We start from the raw sequence: 24,200 nt of genomic DNA, 5'->3' as shown, positions 1-24,200 counted from the left end.
TCAGGGTGCATGGTCCTTGAATTCCTCACCCCAAGCCAAAGTGTTAAGGGAAGATGCCTGTTCTATTAATGGGCACATGGTTCCCAATGGGCATTTACCTATTTGACATCAAACTTTGGTTAACAAGTCATTTTTTTGTAAGAGGGACAAATAGGTATCTCCTAAACTCCACTTCCAAACTTCTTAAGATGGCAGCATAGGAAAATGAAGATTCCTTGCTTCAGTCTGTACTGCCTTTCCTCCTCCCATCCACACAGGAAAGGCTGGAGAGTGAACTCCTAGTACAGTTGGCACTCCCTTCTTACATACCACGATGAAGTAATTGTCCTCGTCCTGTTAGAAAACTCCAATTGATATCAGAGTTGACCATATGTTCTGGACTCCTCCTGTGTATCACTTCAAATCTTCTCAGCCTCACCCATCTCTTTTCCCTCCCTCTGTTGAATCAACTAGCTTCATGCAGTTTCAGCTTGACAGAGCCTCATCCCAGATGTTCTCTGAGTGGGTCTCATCTGCTCTAGGGAAGACTCCTCAGGAACTTAGTGTCCACATATGCTTGATAGATTAGGTTATGGGTCCCAATCTTCACTCCCTTTCCGTAATAGAATTAAACATTGAAACTCACTGTCAAGTGAATATCTTTTTAGTGACTCCCAGTAGCATAGATGGAGGTTTGATCTCTGTCTCATTAAATTTGGGTTTGGCGCTATGTCTTGCTTTGGCCAATGGAATGTGAGTGCATGGGATGCAGGCAGAGGCTTTAAATGTGCTTGTGTGGTTTGATTTGTCCTCATGTTTCTGCCATTCACCATGAGAGAACATGTTTCAGAAGCTTCTGGTCCCTGAAGGAGAGTTATATGGAGCAGACTTGAACCAAGTCCAATCATCGCCTAAAACAGAGCATGGCCAGCCAACCCACACACCCATGAGTGAGAAAAGTGAATATTTGTTTCTGTAAGCTGCTGAAAATTCTGGGTTATTTGTTACACAGCACTGTTGCAGCTATAGTTGGCTAGTACACAAGTGCAACTTGGGATAAACCTAAGATGAACTGCTAATCAATGAGAATTTGTTTCCCCTTTTCTACCCTCAGATTGTATACATTGTTGCATAGAGTCCTATGGAATGGTGCAACCATTCATTCAGGGTGGTGGCTAATTAAATAACTCACCCTTGAATTGGATCTCCCCACTTCTTGGCTTTGTGTCACCTGGCCACCACTCCTGCTTCCTGAATCTCACTCTCTAATAGTGTATTCATATGGAAGTCCTTGTTTCATACTTTTCTTTCTGAGGAACCCGAGTTAGGGCACCATATGTTTTCTTCTAAGTTTCACTGGTTATAGGTTTGAACACATTGCTTTGATATTGGAGATTCCAAAGTGCTCACCACCCAAACCCTTTACAGTTTTGCTAGCAACTAGTTAGGTTCTTTCAACCTTCTTTGAACCAGCCTAGGGAGCTTGAAGGTTGGCTATGCATATATGTATAGAAGGGCTAAGGAGCACATGTTGACCTGACTGAGCTGGAATTTTTTCTTTTCTTTTCCTATCTATTTGAATCCACAGCCTCCTCAGTCATTAATATATCCCTTGCTACTGTCCATCCCCAGTCTCTCCCTCCTTGGGCAGTTAGCAGTCCTAGCAATAGGGAAATACTGTAACTCTTGGAGGACTTTCCAAATATGGAATGGGCTGACAAGGGGAGCAAAGAGTTTCTCATCACTGACGGGGAGTTAAGACAGCTGGCTGATCATTTGTCAAGTATGTAGAAATTAAATAAGTGAGTAAATAAATAAATAAGATCATGGCTACCATTTGGTGCTAGGCACAATGTTAAGGATCTTAATTACATAACCTCTTATCTTCACTATAACCTTACACACTATTTTCTTCATTTTTCATTTGAGAAAGTTGAGACTCAGGGAAGTTAAGTAACTTGTTTAAGGCCATGTGACAAGGAAGTGGCAAAGTTAACCTATTTGTCTGGCTTCAGAGCCTACTCTCTTTTCACTGGTACACATGTCAATTTCATCATGGGTTATGTGCTTAAACCATCTTGACTTTAATCTCCCTTTTCATTCAGAGATTCTACAAGTCTGTGAACTTTTGCGTCAAGGCACGGTAGCAAAAGGAGATGAAACGATACTGTAGGTTTCCTTCCCACTTGTTTTTCTTTTCTTTATTTTTTTAGGGAGGTGGTGGTGGGGGATCCAGAAATTGAAATGATTAACACATTTTCATAAGTCTTTTAACAAACAAGTGAGTACAGTGGTTTTCACACTCAAATCAAACCCAAGGTTGTAATTAGGTGGCACTTGTGCTGGGCTGCCCTAACCAAGGTGGAGAAAATGAGCCATGAGGGTCTGTGGGAGTGTGGGGTCACACTGGGGGAGATGGAGTTGAAGTTTAGAAAGACAACTACCACAATCAGAGATAGCTTACACCTGGTGGCCTCTGGGTGTTTGGGAAGAATTATAAATACTAAATATGATACAAAAGGAAAAAAAGAGGGGAAGGGGAGTTGAGTTTGGCCAAAGAACTTATGATCTGACTCATAGAGACATGAAAACATTTGAGAGAAGGGGAAGGTGTGTGCTTCAGGCAGACACGAGTGCACACACAGAGGACAATAAACTTGTGATTTTGACGCTGTGCTGGAATTTTTCATGCCCCAAATAAGGAAGCGAGTGTCACTTTGGCTATGCTAAGGCCTGAAATGTGCTGAGTGAAAAAATTTACTTGGCACTCTGTTTTTATATTAGCATAAAACCAAAGCCTGTTGAACCCCATGTCATAGAGCACAGGTGCCTAAAACTCTCATAGACCTTGAAAATATGTAACTGAGATGTTAGATCTTAAAAATCTATAGTAAAGAGACTGATGATTAAGACTTTATATCACAGTATTATTTCATAGAAAGAATAATTAATTGTAAATTATGACAATTGATTAATCACCTTTGTGAATACCTGCTTTGTAGGTCAGAGATGGGTTAGTATTGCTACAGGGGAATTCATGTTTTTGTTGCTTTGGTTTCCTGTTAACATTTTGTTCCCTTGAGTTCCTGTATACTCTATTTTATAGAGTGGGCTTAACCACATAGTTTTTGCCCCAGTAAAACTTTGCTTTGGAAAATCCACTATTCTCTGCTTATTTACAGAAGACTAACATAAACAGAAATTAAAGAAGGTACCCTAGAACAGAAAATAGGAGTGCAGAAATTGAAGAGAGTGGGCAAAAGACAAAGTTGTACTTGCTAAAGATAGCATTTTGCAAGGAGAAAATGGGGGATAAAAAACTTGGGGGAAATACTATCGATGATATTCCTTCAGAGCGTCACTGTGTACATTACATATTAAAGGTTCTGAGAAGTTCTGTAATTAAAAAACAAACAAACAACAACAACCTGATTTATCTTTAAAGCAAATGCTTCCCAACTAATTTGATCCTATTAATTTTTTTTTAAAAACACACACACAATATCCATTAATAACTCATGGAATTAGTGTTGTATACTACATTTTGGGATGTTGGTTTAGTATTCTTCTGGGTTCTAACCTTTGCCTCTATAGAATGTTGCAAACACCAGTCTTAACCCTGTTTGAAGCTGAGAATTAAAATAATAATAACTCAAAATTATTTATCCTTTTTAGTTTATGAAGTGCTATCACATATACTTTTTTCTGTTGATCTTCATGACAACACACTGAAGTACGCATTATTGTTTCAGTACTGTAGATGAGGAAGCTGAGGCATAGACAATTTGAGTAGTTGCTATGGTAACACGTGTAGAAGAGAAAAGAGTTGAACCCTAGTCTCCTGCATCTAAGTGACAAACCCATATTGATCATGCAATTGAAAATATTTTTATGAATCTATCTACTTGACTGAATATATGTAATGGGCTGGAATGGGGACCGATGAGAGAGAGGAGAGAGAAGTGTGTAACTGCATATACATCAGTGAACTTCCTAGTCTTTCTCTAGATGACCAACACTCCCTGCTAGAGTTTTCCTGTTCTCCTTAGGCCAGTATCCAGCTTCAGGGAATTTCTCTAAAAAGAACAAAGTAGTTTAAGGAGAGGAGAGTAAGGTGGGCCGCTCTCAAAAAGCAGGCTAAAAGGTAGAGTCCCTAATGACTCCATGTTTATCAGGATTTGAATTATTCAGTTCAATTTTTAAAAAATCTAAAGTTTCTTCTTTGGGATAAATGGATATGAAAAGCACCACTACTGAAATGCAGAATATTTTACCCCTGTATTTGGTAACTGGACCATGGGTAAAACAAGGACAATAATTGTTGTTAGTTCCCAGAAGGATTTCTGAATAGTCACAGCCAAAAGTTTTAAACAAGGGTTCTTAATGGCACTTGCAATGTAAAATTCCACAACACCATTCTCAAGAATCAAAGTTTAATCATTAATACATACTCCTGAGCCTCTGCATGCATGTGTATGTCTTTATACAGTGGCCTGAAGCATGGGATAGCTGGATGACAAGATCTTGACGAGTCAAGAAACATACTTTTCAGGCCAAGCTACTGAATTCAAGGGTGGGAGAAATCTTCACAGTATGAATCAAAAACAATCATAAAGAGGAAAAGACATATAAATAATGGAGGAGAGAAATTCAGGTCACAGTAAACCCAGAAGCCATACTTTTTTTCCCTGCCTCAGGTAAGAAGATCTCTAAAATTATAGTATTTACAGATATAAAAAACATTTTTATGGAGGTCTTTTGTGGGAGATAATTTGAAGAGAATATTTTATTATTTATTTTTTTTTAGGAGGGAAGTAATTCGGTTTGTTTATTTATTTGTTTATTTATTTAATGGAGGTACTGGGGATTGAACCCAGGACCTCATGCATGCTAAGCATGCACTCTACCACTGAGCTATCCCCTCCCCCACCTTGAAGAGAATATTCTAGAGCATATTTTCCTGTAGGAGCTTTGCTGAATTTTCTTGAATTTTCTACATTTGCATGGATATATGTAATAACATACAGGAGTTTAAGGAGCTACACCAAAAGAGACATAGGTTAAGAAGATAAGTGGTTGAATTACCAAGCGTGGGTTAAAATGGAACTTCTGGCAGACAGAGAAATTGAGGATGTTTTGTAGTTGGTCTGTTGCTATTAGATTTGACACAAGAATGCGGTATGAACCCACATATCACACTGACATAAATGTGATCAGAAGATCCAGACAGAAGACTAGAATCCCGAGAGTTTCATTAATAATCTGCCCTCTAGGATTTCATTCAGCTGAGAGTGAAAGACAGCTCTGCTTTAGTAACAAATTGCTCACATCACAGGAAGTTTCCTAGGCTGTCCAGGGATGGTACAGGGGCTCAACCATGTGATCAAACCCAGGCTCCTTCTATCTTCCTGTGGCACCATCTTTAGCATGTGGCCGTTGTCCTCAAGTTTGCATGTTATTTGCTTCACTTCTCAAATCATGTCTATATAACATATAACATTCTGAAAGACGGTTGAAGGGCCAAAAGCTTTCATTAGCTTGTCTTATTTTACAAGTGGTATTTTTATTATAAAATGTATCCTACATATAAAAGAGGACAAATAATGTACATGCACTGTGTGTGTCTGTGTGTATACACACATACATGTGATTGAAAATAAAATAATATAATGAAAACCTGTGTACACCTGTCCTAGAGTAAGAACCAGAACATGACCAATATCCTGGAAGTTTCCCCTCCTCTATTCCACCCTCATCTCTCCTTGCTGGAGAAAAACCCTGGCTTATGTTCTATCATTTTCTTTCTTCCTTTTAATTTTATCATGTATGTTTGCCTCTTTAAGCAATATATTTGTTAGTTTTGCATGTTTTTGGCCTTTATATAAAGAGTCATATTGTATGTTTCATCCTGCAAGCTGTTTTTTGCTCACTATTAGATTTGAGATATTTGTCCATTTTGATGCTGCTCGTTTTCACTGAATTATGGTTTTTCTATTGTTTGACTATATATTAGTCCAGTATCCAATTTAAGTTGTTTTCTGTTTTTTTCCCCTGTTTTAAGGATTGAGGCTCTCATCTCCTTGTGTGTGCATGAAAGAGTTTCTTTAAAGAATATGTACCTAAGAGTGGAGTGATTGTGTTATAGGTTATGCTAATTTTCTCTAGATAATGGCAAATTGTCTCCAGTAATTGTATCAATTTTATTTCCCATCGGCAATGTTTAAGATTTCTGTTTCTCCACATTGTGGCCAACAACACTGTCGTCTAATTTTTGCTAGTCTGATCGGTATAAAATAGTATCTTCATGTGTTTTACTTGTATTTTCCAGGTTACAAATGAGTACATTTTCTTCAATTTGGGGGGATATTTATTTTTTTTCTTCTGTGAAGTGGCTGTACAAATCTTTTCTCTATTTCTGTTTTTTTTTTTTTTTTTGTAGGGCTTATTTCTCATTTACTTAAAAAATTCTTTATATTTTCTGAATTCCAGTTCTCTGCTATTTACATGTGTTACAAATATATTCTCTCATCTTGTGGCTTACTTATACTTAATCTTTATGGTGTGTCCTAATAAACTGAGTTAAGATAAAATTAATAATTTCTGTTCATAAGTGTTTCCCCTTGGTTTTGTGTTTTTTTTTTTTGGTCTCATTTTAAAAATCCTTCTCTTACCTTAGATCACAAACATATTTTCTTCTAAAGGTTTGTAAGTTTTGCTTTTCACATTTAAATCCACAATCTATTTGAAATTGATTTTTGAAAACAGTATGAGGTTGGGATACAATTTTACTTTTTCCATGCAGATCCCATTTGTCCCACTATTACACTGATATTCAATGCCACCTTTTCTCATCAAGCTCCCATGTGGTATGGATCTATTTATGGGTTCTCTACTTTGTTCCAGTTGTCTAGTTGTCAATGTGGATGAGCTAAAACTACCCTCCCTTAAGTAAGATGGTTTTATAATCTTGCTTCCTGATCTTCTTAGTTAGGTGCACCTTAGCTGTTTGGTCTTCCGTATTAATTTTAGCTTGTCAAGTTCCATGAAAAATTCTGCTGGGAATTGGATTGAAGTTTCATTGAATTTAAAGGTCAATTTGGAGATAATTAATATATTTATAATATTAAAGTTTCCCCATCTAAATACATGATGTATCGTTGCATGTATCTAGTCTTCTAAAATATACCATTTTAAAAAGCAAAAAAAAAAAAAAAAAGGTATCTAGAAATAAATCTGGAAAATATATAATAATGTAAAAGAGGAAATAAATGTTTTATTAATGGTATACAGTAGTATAATTGACTTTTACACACTGATCTGATAACCAACAACCTTGCCAAGCCCTATTTTTAGTTCTTATAATTTTTCTGGCTATTATTTTGTGTTATATATGTTTATATGTTATATAGTCACATATGACTAATGATGGCTTCCTTTCCAGTGCTAATGGTTTTATTTCTTTTTCCTGCTTTTTGTTGTAACTAAGAGTTCGATATAACATTGAATAGAGGTGGTGAAAGCAAGTATTCCTAGATCAGTCTTTATTTAAAAGAGAATGATTTCATCACCATAAAGTTTGAGATTTGATTTAGCTTTTTTTTTTAAGATGCTTTTTTTTTTTTAATATACTAGTTAAGTATGTTCACTTCTAGCCCTATTTGCTAAGGATTCTTCTAAAATCACAAACGGACATTGAACTAAAACAAGTACTTTTTGGCTACATCATTTAAAAGTAATATTACAGCTTTTCTAGTCTTAATCTACTAATGTGGTTGTGATGCCCATGAAAATGTGTCACTCCGTTATCCTGCTGCAGGGAGCATGATTGGCCATGGCCTCAGCTGCCCTCTTACCGAATCTAACAGTGTTCACACCGAGGCCTAAACTTCTGATGAGCTGCTCCCAGCAAATGACTAAACAGGATGAGAATACTAATACAGGCTATTTCCACAAAATGTGGGACTCCTGATTAACCACTGTGTCTTGAGGACTTCCCACTGGTGTGTTTATTATGTTGATGTTTATGATCAGGTACATATTAAGATTGCTTATTTTATGCACAGAAAAGCATAAAATTTTAGACACAAAATAGTATAAAATTGAGACCTTAATAGAAGTCTCAGTCTCCTAAAATAAACAATTGATACTTTCTTTTTTAAAACATGGTTTAGTGGTGACCCAATCCTTCAGGATACAGAAGATAAGGTATGAAGAATCATAACTATGGAATAATTGATCAGCAATGAAGAAAGAGTTACAGTGAAAGTGAAGCCAATACTGGGGAAAAAAGTGATCATACTTATTTTAGAGCTCATAAAATAGTCAAGACAATATTGAGCTTAGTCTCTTTTGCGAAACCTGATTTCAAATGTTTTGGAGGGTTTTCTCACGATCAGAGACTCCAAGAGGGAAGAGAATTCAAAGTGGATGGCCATCCTTTAAAAGGAAATATTATTAAAGTGATATGAAATGATTACAGTAAGGAAAACAAAGAAACAATTAACAGAACCAATGTGGTTGCAGGAGTGCTTGCTGGTGAGCTTGGAGTTTAAATGTCCATGTTCAAAAAATGAGGGATGAGAAAGTATCCAAATGTCACTGTGTCATAGTTCGAGTCATCTATTTCTTGCTAGTACTCCGACTGACTCAAGATCTTACCAGCTTCCCAACAGCTCTGGTGCTTTACCACCCCTGTTTGTTTCCTTAACTCTGCCCACATCCCTGTAAGTAGTCTTCCTATTAAAGTCTCTTCTCTGGGAGAGAGGAGGGGATTCTGTGTCCTGCCAGGACCTGACTGATACAGTAAGTGAGGATATAGTAAGACATTTCCTTTTTGATTTTAGGGCATTTACATTCTCAGGCACATACAGATTATAACCCATGGAACTGAAATCATTTGCATCAGCACTCTAGGAATTATTGTTAATAATTCTTAAAAATTGTAGCAGATTAAGAGGCATGACAGGAAACCAGAGATGAACAGTTGTGGTTCTTGAAGTTCTAAAAAAAGAAAAGTGCCTTCCAGAAAATTTATTTCCATAGCCTCCTAGAAAAATGTCAGAATGAATTATTAAGCAGATATTTTATGATTACTTAAAAGGAGAAGTAGTCATTACTAAGAAGCCAGCAGAAGTTCATTAAGAGAAAGGAGTAAATAAACTTTATACATTTTACGTAGGATCTTCAGTCGAAAGAGAGAGAGAATTGTTGGCTCAAAGTGTATGTGGATTTCAAGTAAAAGTTGACAAAAATGTCTTGGGATATTCTGGTGAGATGGACTCTGGCTGAGAAAAGTATGGGTGAATCAAGTCATGGCAGAATACTTGCATCCAAAGAATACTAATTAATGATTACTTTCAATGTGGAAATAAGTCTCCTGGGGTATTCTCCATGCCTTTGTCTCAGCTTTGTTCTTATTTAAAAGTTATTTTTGGACACTGATTTGCATGAGCACATAAAATGTATGTTTATCATTTGCAAATCTGGTAAATTGTTGGGGAAGCAGCTAATGTTCTGGGTCTTAAAATCCTGATTTGAGATTACTTCAACCAGTTGGAATTTTGGACTCAAAACTAAAAGATAAAATGCAACAGAGATAGGCATATGACTGGAAAAAAAGAAAAAAGTGTCATTATTCACAGATAACATGATTGCATATGTAGAAAGTCCAAAAAAAAAATCTACTAACTAGATTAATATGTGAATTTAGGAAAGTCTTTGCATACAGGCATATATAAAAATATCAATTGTATTTTTATGTAACGGTAACAAACAGAATAAAGTAAAAAAAAATACCATTTATAAAAGCGCTGAAAAACACTAAATACCTAGGAATAAATTTAACAGAAGATATGCAAGACTTTCGCCCTAAACACTACAAAACACTATTAAGAGAGTTTTAAAGAATGTCTAAATACATAGAGGAAGAGACCAAGCTAACGGGTTGGAAGACTCAGCTCTGTAAAGAAGTCAGTTCTAAACAAGTTAATCTATGGATTCAACAAAGTTCCAATTGAAACACCACAGATTAATTTGTGGAGGTTGCCCAGATAATTCTAGAATCCATATGGAAACACAACATAGCAAAGGCATTTCACAAGCAGAAGAACAAAGTTGGAGGATTGTATGCTACCATGTATGTCAAGACTGAGTAAAAGAGCGTGGTATTTGCAAAAGAAAGGCAAACTGACCAAAGGAACAGAATATAAAGTCTAGAAACAGAATCTACATACACTTATTACCTGATTTATGACAGAAGAGTCACTAAATGCAAGGAGGGAAAGACAATCTTTTCAATAAATGTCATTGAGTCAATTGAACATCCAAATGGAAAAAACTGTATCTTGATCCCTGTCTCATACTATACCTTCAAATTTAATTCTAGATGATTTGCCAATCTAAATTTGAAAGATAAAACAAGGTTTTACAAGAAAATCTAGAACAACTACATGATCTTGGAGTAGGCAAAATTTTCTTAAATAGGACATATAAGATGCTAACTATAAGGGGAAAACTGATGAGTTGAATTACATAAAAATTGAGGAATTCTGTTTTTAACAAAAATACCATTAAGAGAATGACAAAGCATATTTACATAACAAGTGTCTAGCAATAAGAATGAACCAATAACAGCCATGCATGACAGTTCGGATGAATCTCCCAAACATAGTACTTGGCCAAAGAGTAAATATTGAATGATACTATTTATGTAAAACACAAAAAATTAATCTTTGCTGTTAGAAAGCAGAGCAGTGGTTGACAATGTCTAGAAGGAAGGGGCATGAAGGGGTTTTTGAGATGCTGGTAATGTTCTCTTTTTGACCTAGGTGTTAGTTACACACACGCATTCAGTGTGTGAAATTCATTAATTCAACTTATGATATGACATTCTCCTATAGGAATATAATAAATAAATAAATAATTTAAAAACTGATAGCAATAAACATACATTTTTGAATTAAAGTGTAAACAAACAAATTGCCCAGGTACCAGGTTGGAGAGTCACACTAATTAATGCTAGATCCCATGACAAACTATGACATTTTAGTGTTTTAACGGAATAAACATTTATTTCCCATTTATGCCAAGTCTGATGCAGGTTGTGAAGGCAGGTTGTTGTCATGTTAATTACAAGTTTAACTTGTGCCACCGTGTATGTATAATGCGCCTGCTAGCACAAAGCAACTTTGGAGGGCACTGATAAAAACGTGGTACTCAGGGAAACAAGGAGGTGGTTTGCTCTCAACAGGGCCAGGTCACATTTGAAAAATTGTATTTAGCTTTGGTTACATAGGAAAGAACTGTATTCAGATGACACAAAAATTGTATCATCTTTTAAGAGGGCCACTGACAAGCTGGTATATATCCAGAGAAGGGTAACTGCAAAGATGTATTAGTCTTGATAGGCTAGGATATGCTGCAGTGATGAACAGATCCTTGTCTTAATGGCTTAATACAATAAAGGTTCATCTCCCACTCATGTCACAGTCCGGTAGGTGTTTGCAGGTAGCCTTCTAGGTAGCGACTCGGGGATTCGAGTTTCTTCTGTCTCTGGCATCTGTGTCTCCTGGGGTCTCGAAGTCCTCCACTGGATCCCCTGAATTAAGCAGACTAACTAGTGAAAGAGCACAAGGAGGGGATATCTGGCCAAGGGGAGAAGTGGTGTATGTACGTTTTGCCCTTGTTTTGTTGGTCAGAACCCAGTCCCATGACATCAGCCTTACATCTAGGGAGGTGCGAAATGGGAGGTTCCCATACGCCCAAGAAGAGGAAATGAAATTGGTAAGCATCTAGCCAGCTCTGCCACAAGGGCTAATGGACTCAAAGGTAGGTGGAAAATAGTTGAAGGCTTTAGAAACGGTCAAACTGGAAAAATGATAGCTGTCCCCAAACATATGAAAAATGTGCACGATAGCTTCTTCAAATATTTAAAATGCTGTTATGTGGAAGAAGGAAGGTACACATTCAGGCAGAACTTGGAACAAAGAGTGCTGTTACTATGGAAAAAAAAATCGATCTGTTTAGTATAAGAAAGAACTTGCTATCAATAGACCTGCTTATCCCAGAACAGATAGTTTGTGAGGGCTAAGAAATAATTTATTAAATGCTTACTATGTGCTAAATTCTTACTTTGGAGGGTATAAATGACATATAATGTTGTGTAAGTTTAAGGTGTACAATGCGTTGATCTGATACACGAATGCATTGCAAAATGATTATCACCACAGTGTTAGCAAACACCTCCACATCATATAATCACCATTTCTTTTTTGTGGTGAGGACATTTAAGATCTGCTCTCTTAGCAACTTTCAAGTACGTAATACAGTGTTAGTAACTGTAATCACCCTGCTGCACGTTAGATGACCAGAACTTACTTATCTCATACCCTGAAGTTTGTACTCTCTGACCAGCATCTCTCCTGCGCTAAATTCTTAAATCGTTTAATCACAACAACCACTCTTGAGGTAGTACTATTATAAATATCCTTACTTTTCAGACTTGGGACACCAGGTCTCAGAGAGGTTAAGTAACTTGCCGAAATGACACACAGATGGTAAGTGGCAGAGTCAGGATTTGAATCTTGGTCTTTCTGAACCCAAAGCCCTTGTACTTAAACCCTATACCATATCGTCCTTAGGGACTAAGTACTTTGGTGTCGGGTACTTTGGATAGAGGTTCAGCAGGGATATTTCAAAGAGGAATCCTTCCTTGTTTCTGAATAGGACAGGCATGGAAGGTGTTTCGTGATAGGAATGTGTGAAAAGCTTCTGGGAACACTGAGAGGCTCTGTTAAGTAACTAGAGCTTTCATGTTGGAGGTGCTCAGGGAACTGAGGCATCATACAAGGAGGTAGAGGGAAACAGCAGCCACTGTTGGTGCAACCCAAGCTTTGCCATGAGTATGTGGTTGCCATAAGTGGTAAATGGCATTAGGAGATCTGGGGGATGAAAACGACCCATGGTGTGATTTTCTATGTGTGAGGGTTTAGCCAGGACCAAAGCAAATCTTGATGTAGCCACTGTCAGCAACGTTGCTGGGGTTTCATTGGATGCTCAATGTCTCCCCCTGCAGGGCTCAGAGGTGCAGGTGATCTGTCTTGTCCTGGCTCTAGTGATTTGTTTAGTTCACACTCAGCCAAATAGGAGCAGGCTCTGGCAGCCTTAGTAATTTTGTCAGGTAGCCATGGAGACACTTTATTGCTTCAGAAATTCATAGCCTACAAAGAAGGAATAGCTTCCGAAAGCATTGGAAATGCATCACAACTCCCTGTCTCTGGCTTGTGTTTGTAAATTAAATGTGTAAAACATAGACAATTGGACCCACGTATCCAATCCAATTAAGAGACTCAACTAGACAGAATATAGTACTACCAGTCCTGCATCTTAACAACAAGCAAGTTTTTAAAATTTTGATGCAAGTGGCCACTCAGGAATTGCTTCATGCCAAGAATGAAACACTGTGAGAAAAATGTACACTGTCTAGTTTGTAAGAATTTATACCCTGTGTAAGTGGTTCAGGGGTCACCACAGACCACAACAATACAATATGTCATTTAAATGTAAAACAAAACGGAGTTCACCTGCAAGGAGGAGAAAGAGTCAATATGTTTAGACCATGGAGTTGAGCAGTTTGCCACACGTGGGCAAGAAAATTGCTATAAGATTTCTAGCTGCTAAAGCTACAGAAGAAACAGAGTTATATATTTTTCATTTCCTAATAACAGGCAGCAAATAAATCCATCAGCAGATAGATTCTTTTTTCCCCCTGAAACTAAATGAAATCATGAATGAATGGCATGGGGTCCTTTTACAAATCACGAAGATTTATGGAATGAAAAGAATCTTATCTTCAGCAGTATAAAGATGCTGAAATAAACCCTCAGATGGCTCCCGAATCAGCCATCCATAGAGGGCAAAACTTTAAGGAGTAACAGTGAAGTCATTTTTGCAACAAGCTTTGTTGATACAGAGCAAAAATTCTTTTTCCAGGGTCTAAGTTAATAGGTCTAGAACTGGGAGCTCTGTATCAGGGATTCTCAAGCTCTAGGGAATCGCCTTGAGTGCTTGACAAAAAGTAGGATTTTAGGCCCTTTCCTCAGAGCTGTGGATTTAGTCGGTCTGGGGCAGGATCCAGAAACCTGCATTTTCAGCCCTCACTCCAAGTGTTTGAGATGAGGTTGTCTGTGGATCCAATTTTGAGAAACACAGATGGGATGACCTGAGGGGATTTGGGGCAGGTGCTGGATCAAGATCTGTTTACAATGAGTGGAAAATTAACTGGAGGCATTTCACAGCCTATGTGGAGGTGAAGCTCATTGGCAAGGAGAAAGTTTCAGGGTCTAAGATGGGCCAGGCACTGTGCGAGATGCACTGTGTACACTGACCCATTTAAAGAACCAAGGAACCGCAGGCAATATTTCTCTTTACAACGCGTTAGATTAGATGTCTGCTTAAAGTATCTGTCACAAATCGCTTAGAGCAAAAAGTCTACCATATCATTCCAATTACAGAATTATGTGAGCTTGGTGTTATGTCCAGAGTCCCAGGAATGTTAAGTGTATTCTCAAATGGTTCCATTTTTTCTGTTGTTCACAGTTATGAAACACAGACATTTATAGGATGTGTCCCCATGGAAAGAATTCATGCTCTGAAGTCCTTTCTACAGCTGAGAAATCTAAACATGCTAGTGGTCGTCATGACCTGGAGAGGCACATGGGTGATGGTGATGAGCAGGGAAGTTGGGGGCAAGATCAGAGAGTTCCTTCAACTTCTTCCACTGCTAGCCAACACAGGATGTGTCCAGGTTTTGAAAATAGAAACAAACAAAACTCACTTGGCTCTTTGGGTCAATGAGTGGTTAGTTTTCAGGGTTTGGTGTTGATGCAGGTCAGAGAGTGTGCATGGGAGAGGGAAAGACCCTTGACTCCTTTGGAGAGTCTGGTCCACCTCCCAACAGCAATGGTGGTACAACACAGCACCTCTGAAGGTCCACATAAGATCTGAGATTTCTGAGTCATCAATCTCAAAATTTTTTTTTTCATTATACCAGAGTGCAGGACATCGATCTTGGGGCAAAGTTATGGAAAATAGAGAAAAGGGATAAATTGGGAGTTCAAGATTTGCAGATACTAACTAATGTATATAAAATAGGTAAGTTCATACTATGTAGCACTGGGAACTATATTCAATATCATGTAGTAAGTAACTTATGGTGAAAAAGAATATGAAAAGGAATATATGTATGTTCATGAATGACTGAACATTATGCTGTATGCCAGTAACTGACAAAACACTGTAGACTGACTATACGTCAGTAAAATATATATATATATATATATATATATACACACACACAAACAAAACAAAAACAAAAACAAAGTAAGGAAAAGTCCAGTCCTCTGGATTCACACCTCATACCAAGTTGAAAAGGTAAAAATCTTGTCAGGCATTTGTTTTGTTTTTTTCTTCACAACACAAAACAATTACTTGGGTCACTTCTACCCTCCCCTCCATTAAATGGCTGATTAAATAGCCGTTTCAGTTCAACACTCTGATTTTCATTATTTACTGTTTAACATCTGGACCTGTTAATATTATCAATTCTAAGTGCTAAGAATATGTTTAAATGAACTAAAATATTTCCGTTATGTTCTATTTAGGGGATTTTTCTCTGTCTTTTAACCTCCTAAAAGCGGGCATCCAATCTCTTAGTTCATCTATTTTGGCACAATAAAACAATGCATGGTTTTAAAAGCTTGGAAAATGTAAAACTTCAGAGAAATCACAACCAGATCTAGCTTATAATGCTGTTTATGTACTTTCTATGGGATGTAAAACTTCATCCTGTGGAAGGATTTCCTTCATTCAGAATCCCCCAAGGTCTCCAACTGATTTCCCTCTTCCTTTGGCACCGTTTGTGTTTAAAAAATAATGCCCAAGAGAAAGATAACCATCTTGCTGTTGCTTTGCGGACACACGTGCATTCTCATAGTTTCTAGTCCTTCTGCCTAGTAAGTGATGAGGTGAAGAACGGAGTCTAAGCACATCATCAAAATTTCACAGTAAGTGGTCAGGAGTCTTTCAAATGGCACTGAAAGAAGCTGAATTACCAGAGGAGGGAGACGCAGCTGGAAGCTTGATATAGGATTGCATCATCTGGCCTTGCTCTGCTGCACAAAGAAAATTATTTTGTAAAGTATTTACAGATGTTTTTATTTCAAGTGACATAGTGCATTTGCTTCAATGGAGCTTTCCAATCTGCAACTTTGGAATTTTCCTTAGTATGGAAAACCCCATAACAATTCATTGCACCCTGGTGTATATTCGAGGGAAAAGAGTTGAATCTTAAAAGCTAAACTAGCAATTTGGATAACCTCCGGAGGCTGATTTTTCTGGGACATTTCGATTTTCCATTGCAACACGGAAGTTCTGTCTTTACGTCAAAGGGGAGACTTAGAAAAAGGCTCTCTGTAGTCGAGACGCTAGTCATGCTGTGTGATTTTAAATCTGTATTAAACATGATAGTGTGAATATTCAAACTGATATTCTTAGGAATTGTGAATATTTGCAGGAAAACAAGGACCAAGATGGGTTTCTAAAACTAAAGCCATTGTTGTCATTAGGTTAATAGTTTATCTGAAGGTTTCTTCAAAAATCCTATTTTATGGAAAGCAACAGAGACAGATGACAAAAATTTAAATTTCCTGTTTCATCTAAAGACGAGTGGTAAATGTCGGTTAATTTTATGGCTGTGAATCAACTGCTAAAGAAATAATCCTTAGATTGAATAAAGGAAAAGAGGCAGGTTCCCCAGGAGCCAGTTCAAATAATGAATGTGCCCTAAATCACCTTCGTGTGTCATGCAGGGAAGTAGCCGGTGGAAATGAGAGACAGGCACGTTGTTTAAGCAAGCAGGTCAAGGAGCTGCAAAAGTGAGATAGCAGAAGGTGATCGCGACTGAAGTCACTCCTATCTTTCTGACTCAGAATGTTGGGGGAATTTGTGACTCTCCTGGCCTTTACTTGACAGACCCAAATAAACAGGAATACCAGGAAGACTTTGTTCAGATAGTTTAGTTTCAGTTTCCCAGTTTCTCAGAATTGGTGGCCAACAATATTCCCCTCATGTGATGATTCATCCTCCCAACACCCCCGCCCTGCCCCATGTCTCTTTGGCTTCATTTCCTATTTAGAGTAAGTGGTGGATAAAATACACATTGGAGTCAGGTGAAATCAATCAATGGACAATAAAGTATTTATTACCTACTCAGAAAATGGCCTGTGCTGGGTCCTGAGTTGGGATCATGTGGAAGTGCCAGCCATAACCCTTTTCAAGAGGAACTTAAATTCTTCCATTCTGGATCACTAGGGGCCTTCTGTTCTAGCCAAGTCCATTCACTCACACCCAGGACTTAGACTCCTTCCCCTGGAAAACCGCTCGTGCTTCCCACCTGGAATGCTTTCACCACAGCATTCTGGGAATTCACATCCTCCAAGAGTATCTCAAAATTCAGTTTTCAAAAAGCCTTTACAAGGGTAGAGAGGGTATAGCTCAGTGGTAGAGTGTATGGCTGAGCATGCATGAGGTCCTGGGTTCAATCCCCGGTACCTCCATCAAAAAATAAATAAATAAGCCCAATTAACTCCCCTCACCATGAAAAAAAAAAAAAAGAAAAAAAGCCTTTACAGATGAAACTTACCCCGCTTTGATTTTTCTGTGTCACCTCTGCAACCATAATAGTTCCCACTGTGCACATTCTTTATGAATTCTTTGAACATGGGAACGACAATCTATTCGTTTTTGTGTTCCTATTGCCAAAAAAAAGCCCATTAAGAAAGTCCACAAAAATGATAATTACATATCTTTATTTATTTTCAGTGAAAGGATTGATCTAAAAACCTAGCCTCCCATTATTGGAAATAGAAGAATGGATCTCTTTTAAGAATATCACGTACCCTTATCTCTTTACCACCTTTCCCACAGAATAGTATCTTTTGCTTGAGGAGAAAATAATGTGAAGCCTCAGAGAATTTGGTAATACTTTGAAACAAATTTGTTTAAACATTTCTTTGAATATAATTTATGTGAATTTACATAAATATAATTATCAATAGCATCTTTTATTGGTGCTACATAAAGATAAAAGTGACAATTCCTGTATCTATGGATTTGTGCACCCATTGACATAATTCCCTAAGCTCTTTACGAGTTTTCTGCCCTCTGACTGGGAAGCAGTGACTTAAAATATAATTGTTTGACTGAATTCAGTGGATTTGCGTAGCACAATCTCAGATGCACTCATAACAAGTGCCAGAAAGGTTTTCTTATAAGAAAACCTTTTAACTTTAAATTTAGGCTCTTAATTTTGTTTCCTTATTTCTTTCTTCATTTTATTTCTCCATCCCTCTCTCTCCTCTTTTTCTTCTTCCTTCTTCTTATTTGCTAAACTGGATGTCTTGACCCTTTAAATGATATTTTAAGTCCAGTTCATTTTGGCTAATGCTAAAGGCAGACTTGAACCTTGTAAATAATAATAATAATTTATGCAAAGTTTGCCATTGTTAGGCAAAGGCTTTACACGTATTATCTCATTTAGCTCATATTTCTAGGAGGTAACTCGTGGTATTATAATTATTATAATTATTACCATTATCCCTTTTCTCCTTTTATAGGTCAGTCTGAATCCAGATTCTCTTATCTTCATTATCCAGGTTGACCTTCAGCCTGAAGATTTAGCAGTTGTTAAAAAGCAGATATCAATCCAGTTCCTATTTCTGTTCTAAGTGTCCCAACTGTCGTGAATGTGAGTTTACTTTGGGTCTTGATCTGCTTCTCCCTTCTGTTCCCCAAACATATTTGGAGCTTTTTCCACAAATATAAGTTCTAAAGTTTGTTTAGGGAGTCATGCTCTGGGTTTTAGTCTAGGGGCAAAAGCTGTGATTTCCAAACATATGTTCTGTAGGTAGTGCTGAAAGTCATTCTGACAATTGTCCCATGTCCCATGTGTAAAAGGCACTGAGGTCAACCTACCCTGGATTCCACCTACTGCTCTTTGTGAGGGGACAGTAATAATTTTTTTATGATCAGAGGGCAAGTCAGTGAATAATGGTTTGACACCATCTTTAACATCTTTACTGTAACTACCATAATAAGTTTCACAGGGCAGTTCTTTACAATATAATTTAACATCTGACTATGGCACAATGATGCCAAAGCTCACATCAGTAAGATTAATTCAATGGGGGCAAAACGCTGTGTGCAAGTTTCTGAAGGTTTGATTTAATCTAAGGATAAATTTTTAGTGTATCCATTGCAGTGAAGAAGTCCTTCCTCATACTGTTTCTGGAACAACGATGAGTTCTAGGTTATGCCCTTGGATGAGTGAAGATATTTCATGCTGGCCGTTGCCTTTAAGGCAGTGAGGAACTGGAGAAACTCACTGAGGCTCTGCATTAAATAGTCATCTCCCTTCTCCAGTCATGTACCAGGGGAGAACACAGGTCTGCAGAGAGAGCATCTGGATGTTCTTATAAAACACTTTGAGCTCAATTTCGGCACACAGAAGAATGGATGATTGTAGAGCTAAAAGGAAAACACAGCCCCCAAATTTAGTAATTCAGCCTTGATTAAAATTAAGCTGAAATCAGAAATTGGAAATATTTAGTAACAGGACCCTTGAAATAATGAAGAACTGTTGATACATGTGCTTTGGGAATACCAAACACTGAGCTGGCTTCTCTCTTGTTTTGAAAGATAAAATATATTAGAAAATATTTGCATACCAGGCACCATAAAATTTGAATTAATTTAATCCTTATTCTGTTTCTTAACATGATGTTGAGTTTCTGGCTATTATTTTTAATAAAAAAAGCAAAAAAATTTCATAAAATTTTGAAGTTTTAATAGTTTAATAGTTTCAAAGACAGCTGACATAATTTTGAGGATTTAAATGCTTAAAATGAAAGATTATATTCGTAGACTTTTTAATGAGAAAAACTGTTAAAGTAGAAAACTATCTTTTCTGTAGGAAGTTTTATTCATCAACTATAAAGAGACTTCTTTTGTACTCATATTTACTCACCCCTTCTTTCATAGTAACAGAATTTTAGCTGGATGTAGGAAGACCTAGAATAGAGGCAATGAGAGATCCCATGATTCAGCCATGTGACTGAATAGTGGCCAATAGGATGTGAATTGAAGTAATTTGTAAACTTGTGAAAATATTTTCAAAGGGACAGAATATGCCCTACTTCTCCCTCTCCTCTTTTTTTGGGTCTAGAATGGTGAATGATCTTGGAAAATACAGACAAGGAAAGAACTCTACTAATAGACAAAAGATCAGAGGACCTGGGTTTCTGACCCCATAAAGGGGTGTCATGCCTTCCTAAGGCCTCTTGTCTGTAGACTCCATGTATATGAGAGAGAAATGAGCAATCGTTTTATTTAAGCCACTATTATCGCTTGCATACTGATTGCATATCCATAATCCTGACTAATAATCAATTTTGTGCTAACCTATCTGCTGCCTATGACCTCACTGATTGAGTTCTAATTAACTCATTCAAAATAAACTCTCCAAATTGTCTTAAAATTAGAAACATCCCCAAATATATTCCTATTATAAAAGACTTATTTTATAAGTTGAACAAGAAATTATAGAAACACAATATGGAATCTGAGTTTTCTTAGGCACCTGTCAAGACCCTGAAGTTGTATGCCTTAGACCCAGAGTTTTCCAAGCCAACTTTCTGCAGCGATGGAAATATTCTATGTCTGTGTTGCTTGGTATTGTAGCCACTAGCTATAGTGGCTGTTGAGCACTTGAGATATGGCTAGTATAACTGAGAAGTTGAGCTTTTAATTTTACATAATTTATATTAATTTAGATTTAAATAGACACACCGTTAGATCACGGCCGTAATAATTTTAGTTTTCAAAACTTTTAAAGCTCAATAACATACCCACAGAATATTTCTCTTGGAGAATTTAAACTTTCTGGAGAAAACTCCAACATAAATGGATTACAAAATATATGCTTAGGTGTCTTGATTTGCTTTATAAGGTTGTTAGCCGTAGGACAGTTACATATTGGAGAGGAATATTTGGTCATCTACCAAATATGATGTTTTTGATATAGGTGATACTGACTTTGGAAGAGTAATTAGAAGGGGGGCCAGTGATGTATTGAAGCCTTTCGTAGATAATGACAGTAAAAACAAAGTAATTAACTAAAGGGGGAAGCTTACCTTTCTGTCCTCTTTGCTGGGAGTGGGATATGTGCAATGGAACAAAAAGTGGCAATATTCATAGTGGTTACAGTGCAGATGAAATTAGATCAAGATTCCAGTTCCAGCTCAACTGACCCACTGCATGATCTTGGGCAAGATGCTTAATTATCAATTTCAGCTCATCATCTATAAAATGAAGCTAGCAATGATACCTATTAATAGAGTTGTGAGGTTCATATGAGTTAATTTTCATCAAGCACTTGGTGCAGTGCCAAGATCAGAGTAAATACTCTGAAACTGAGAGAAAGACAGGCCACAGTCCAGTTCTAGAACCAAAGGATAAAAACGAAAATGATGAACAACAAAGAAATTCCCCCAAGGAGACATACTCAGCCACCAGTGGGAATGTGTTGATCTTGTAAGTGCTTTAGGATACTTCTCTGTAGAGGCAGAAGTAGAAATATAAAAGTTAGAAGATTCTCAAATAATTAACATATGTCCAAATAGACAACATATGACTTAACAGGGTACATGTAAGTGTTAAGAAATAGATCTATTTTTCCAGCAGGTTGAGTCAGAACTACAGCTTTTCTATCATATGAGCCAGAAAGCATAAAAGCAGTCTCATAAGACTGACAAAAATAAAGATCAAATTCATCCTGATTATCTATCTATCTATCTATCTATCTATCTATCTATCTATCTATCTATCTATCTATCTACCTATCTAATCTATTTCCCTGAAAACCAGAAGAGATTAAAGGACAAAACCAGTGTATACAGAAAACTGAATGTTCTCTAGTCTATGTCTCTTACAGGCACATAATCAGAAAATCAAATACACTCTGTAGGTAATAATAATATTAACCACTTTTAGGAAAAACTGTCTCTTGATTTATATTGAGGTGGTGAGGTAGGGTAGGAAACTTCATATAAGAAATTAGCAAATTTTTCTCACTTCCAACATTTTTGGTACTGAAATATTTGTGAGGCATTGGCTATTTTCTTAACTTAGGTGAATAGAAGGAAAAACCAGAAGTGAGTTAGGAGCAAATGAATTATGGTCTTAAAAAAAGTGGGCAAATCTGAAGAAAATTGGGTGGTCCAAATAAAAATTTTAACAGATAACCTCTAATAATCTCTGTAAGATTTCTTTACCCAGTTTTAACTTGGTATTTTATTATTTTAATATTTTGTATATTCTTGTGCTAAAGCCAAGGATATCCCAGAGGATGTTATTACAAAATCGTATGAGTCTCATCTTAAAGATATGAACAAAACAAAAAAAAAAGTAATCTGAATATTGGGTTTTCTTACTTCTATGACCTAATCTGGCTGCATTTCAGGAGAGAAATGTTGGTCATTTTAGAAGTTTCAGTCACTGGAAGATAGGAGTGTGTGGGGAGTGGTTGAAGATTTAAAGGGATGGTGATGAAAAACTGGTGTTGCCTACAACTGGCAAAAGCCAATATAGCGTGCCATCCTGGATTTGGCAATGGAGATGATCTGGTTAGAGGTACAGTCATCTAACCAGTTCCTGGATATAGAGGAGTTTTCTGGCTTTCTGTATTCAGAGTTTTTCAGTTGTAAGCATCAGAAATCAACCCCAGCTAACTTAAATGAAAAAAGAATTGTTGGGCAAGTCACAGAATCAATGGGAGGTCTAAAGAATTAAGTGTGGGAAATATACAGGAGCCAAGAGAGTTTTGACTGCAGTAAACAGGGCCAGGGTTTCACCTCCTCCAATGCCACCCTCACTAGACTCATGATGCTGGTGCTGTCACCACCAGGCTTCCCCAGATCTTTGTGTCACCACCATTAGTGTCAAAGTCCCTGACGAAAGCATCTGATGGGTAGAACTTACATCTTTTACCTTATCTTTCAGGGCTTTTAGCTTTCACTTCAAGATATAGACAGTGGGGAATTATCTCCCAGAGAAAAGATGTTAAGAAAAAAAAAGATAAATGTCCACCACACTTTCTGGACCAGGGACCCTGGAGTTGGATTTATTGGTTCCTCAACCAAGCAGGACTGCTTTTCAAGGAGGTAGAGTTGGGTCAGGTTGGGTAGGATAATATGAGGGATCTGCTCAGTCATCAAAAAGAATGTGATTTCAGTTAACTGATTTGTTGACTCCTAGGGTTTGTCACAGAGTATTGTCAAAGAAACACTAAAGCAAACAGTGCCAAAAGCCCACTATATATCTGACAATTTATGAAAACTTACACATATGTATATGAATAAATATGCTTGTATGTGGCTATAAGTATGTGCAAAATACAGAGGGGAACACATCGGTAGCTGACATAATTTATAAGGGTGAGTGGAGAGAGGATGGAGCTGGGAGGTAGAAGCAAGTTAAAAGCAAAAGCAAAAGCAAAAGCAAAAAACAAAGAACAAAAAACAAAAAACAAGGCTTTCCTAAAATGGTCCAACATGTGAAATATAATTCTATGTATGTTAAAAGAAGTATGTGTGTGTATATATGTGTAAATAAATTTAAAAAATTAAATTAAATGAAGCAAATAAATAACTTTAAGGAAATCCAAAATGCCACATAACTTTCTCTAGAAACATTTCAGTACGTATTTCCAAAGTATATATGCTTGCTTGTACTGGCATCATGAACCAGGAAAAAGGAAAAAGGTGGATGGGTGCACACCAGATTGTTGTTATTGGTCACCCCAGGGGGTGGAAGTGGAAAAGTAGGGGCACGGGGATATAATTAGCTTTGTTTTAATATGCTTTGAAACGGTATTGTTTCACTTGTTGCAATAAGCATGGAAAAATTGGCAATTCAGGCCTTTGGTTGGCCTTAGAATTGGAAGAGATCTTAATAATATCTGCCATCTTTTCTCTCACACTCAAGGTGGCATGCTTGAGCAGTTGTGAGCATGAAGTAAATAGCAAAATATTAGTGAGGAAACAAGTGGATTTTTTTTTTTTACCAAACCTGTTAAAGTTAAGATAATCTATGTATGTGGTATGTCTGCA

Source organism: Camelus dromedarius, chromosome 4 (assembly GCF_036321535.1).
Source record: "Camelus dromedarius isolate mCamDro1 chromosome 4, mCamDro1.pat, whole genome shotgun sequence".
Taxonomy (NCBI): Eukaryota; Metazoa; Chordata; class Mammalia; order Artiodactyla; family Camelidae; genus Camelus; species Camelus dromedarius.
Note: the sequence above shows the minus strand (reverse complement) of the source record.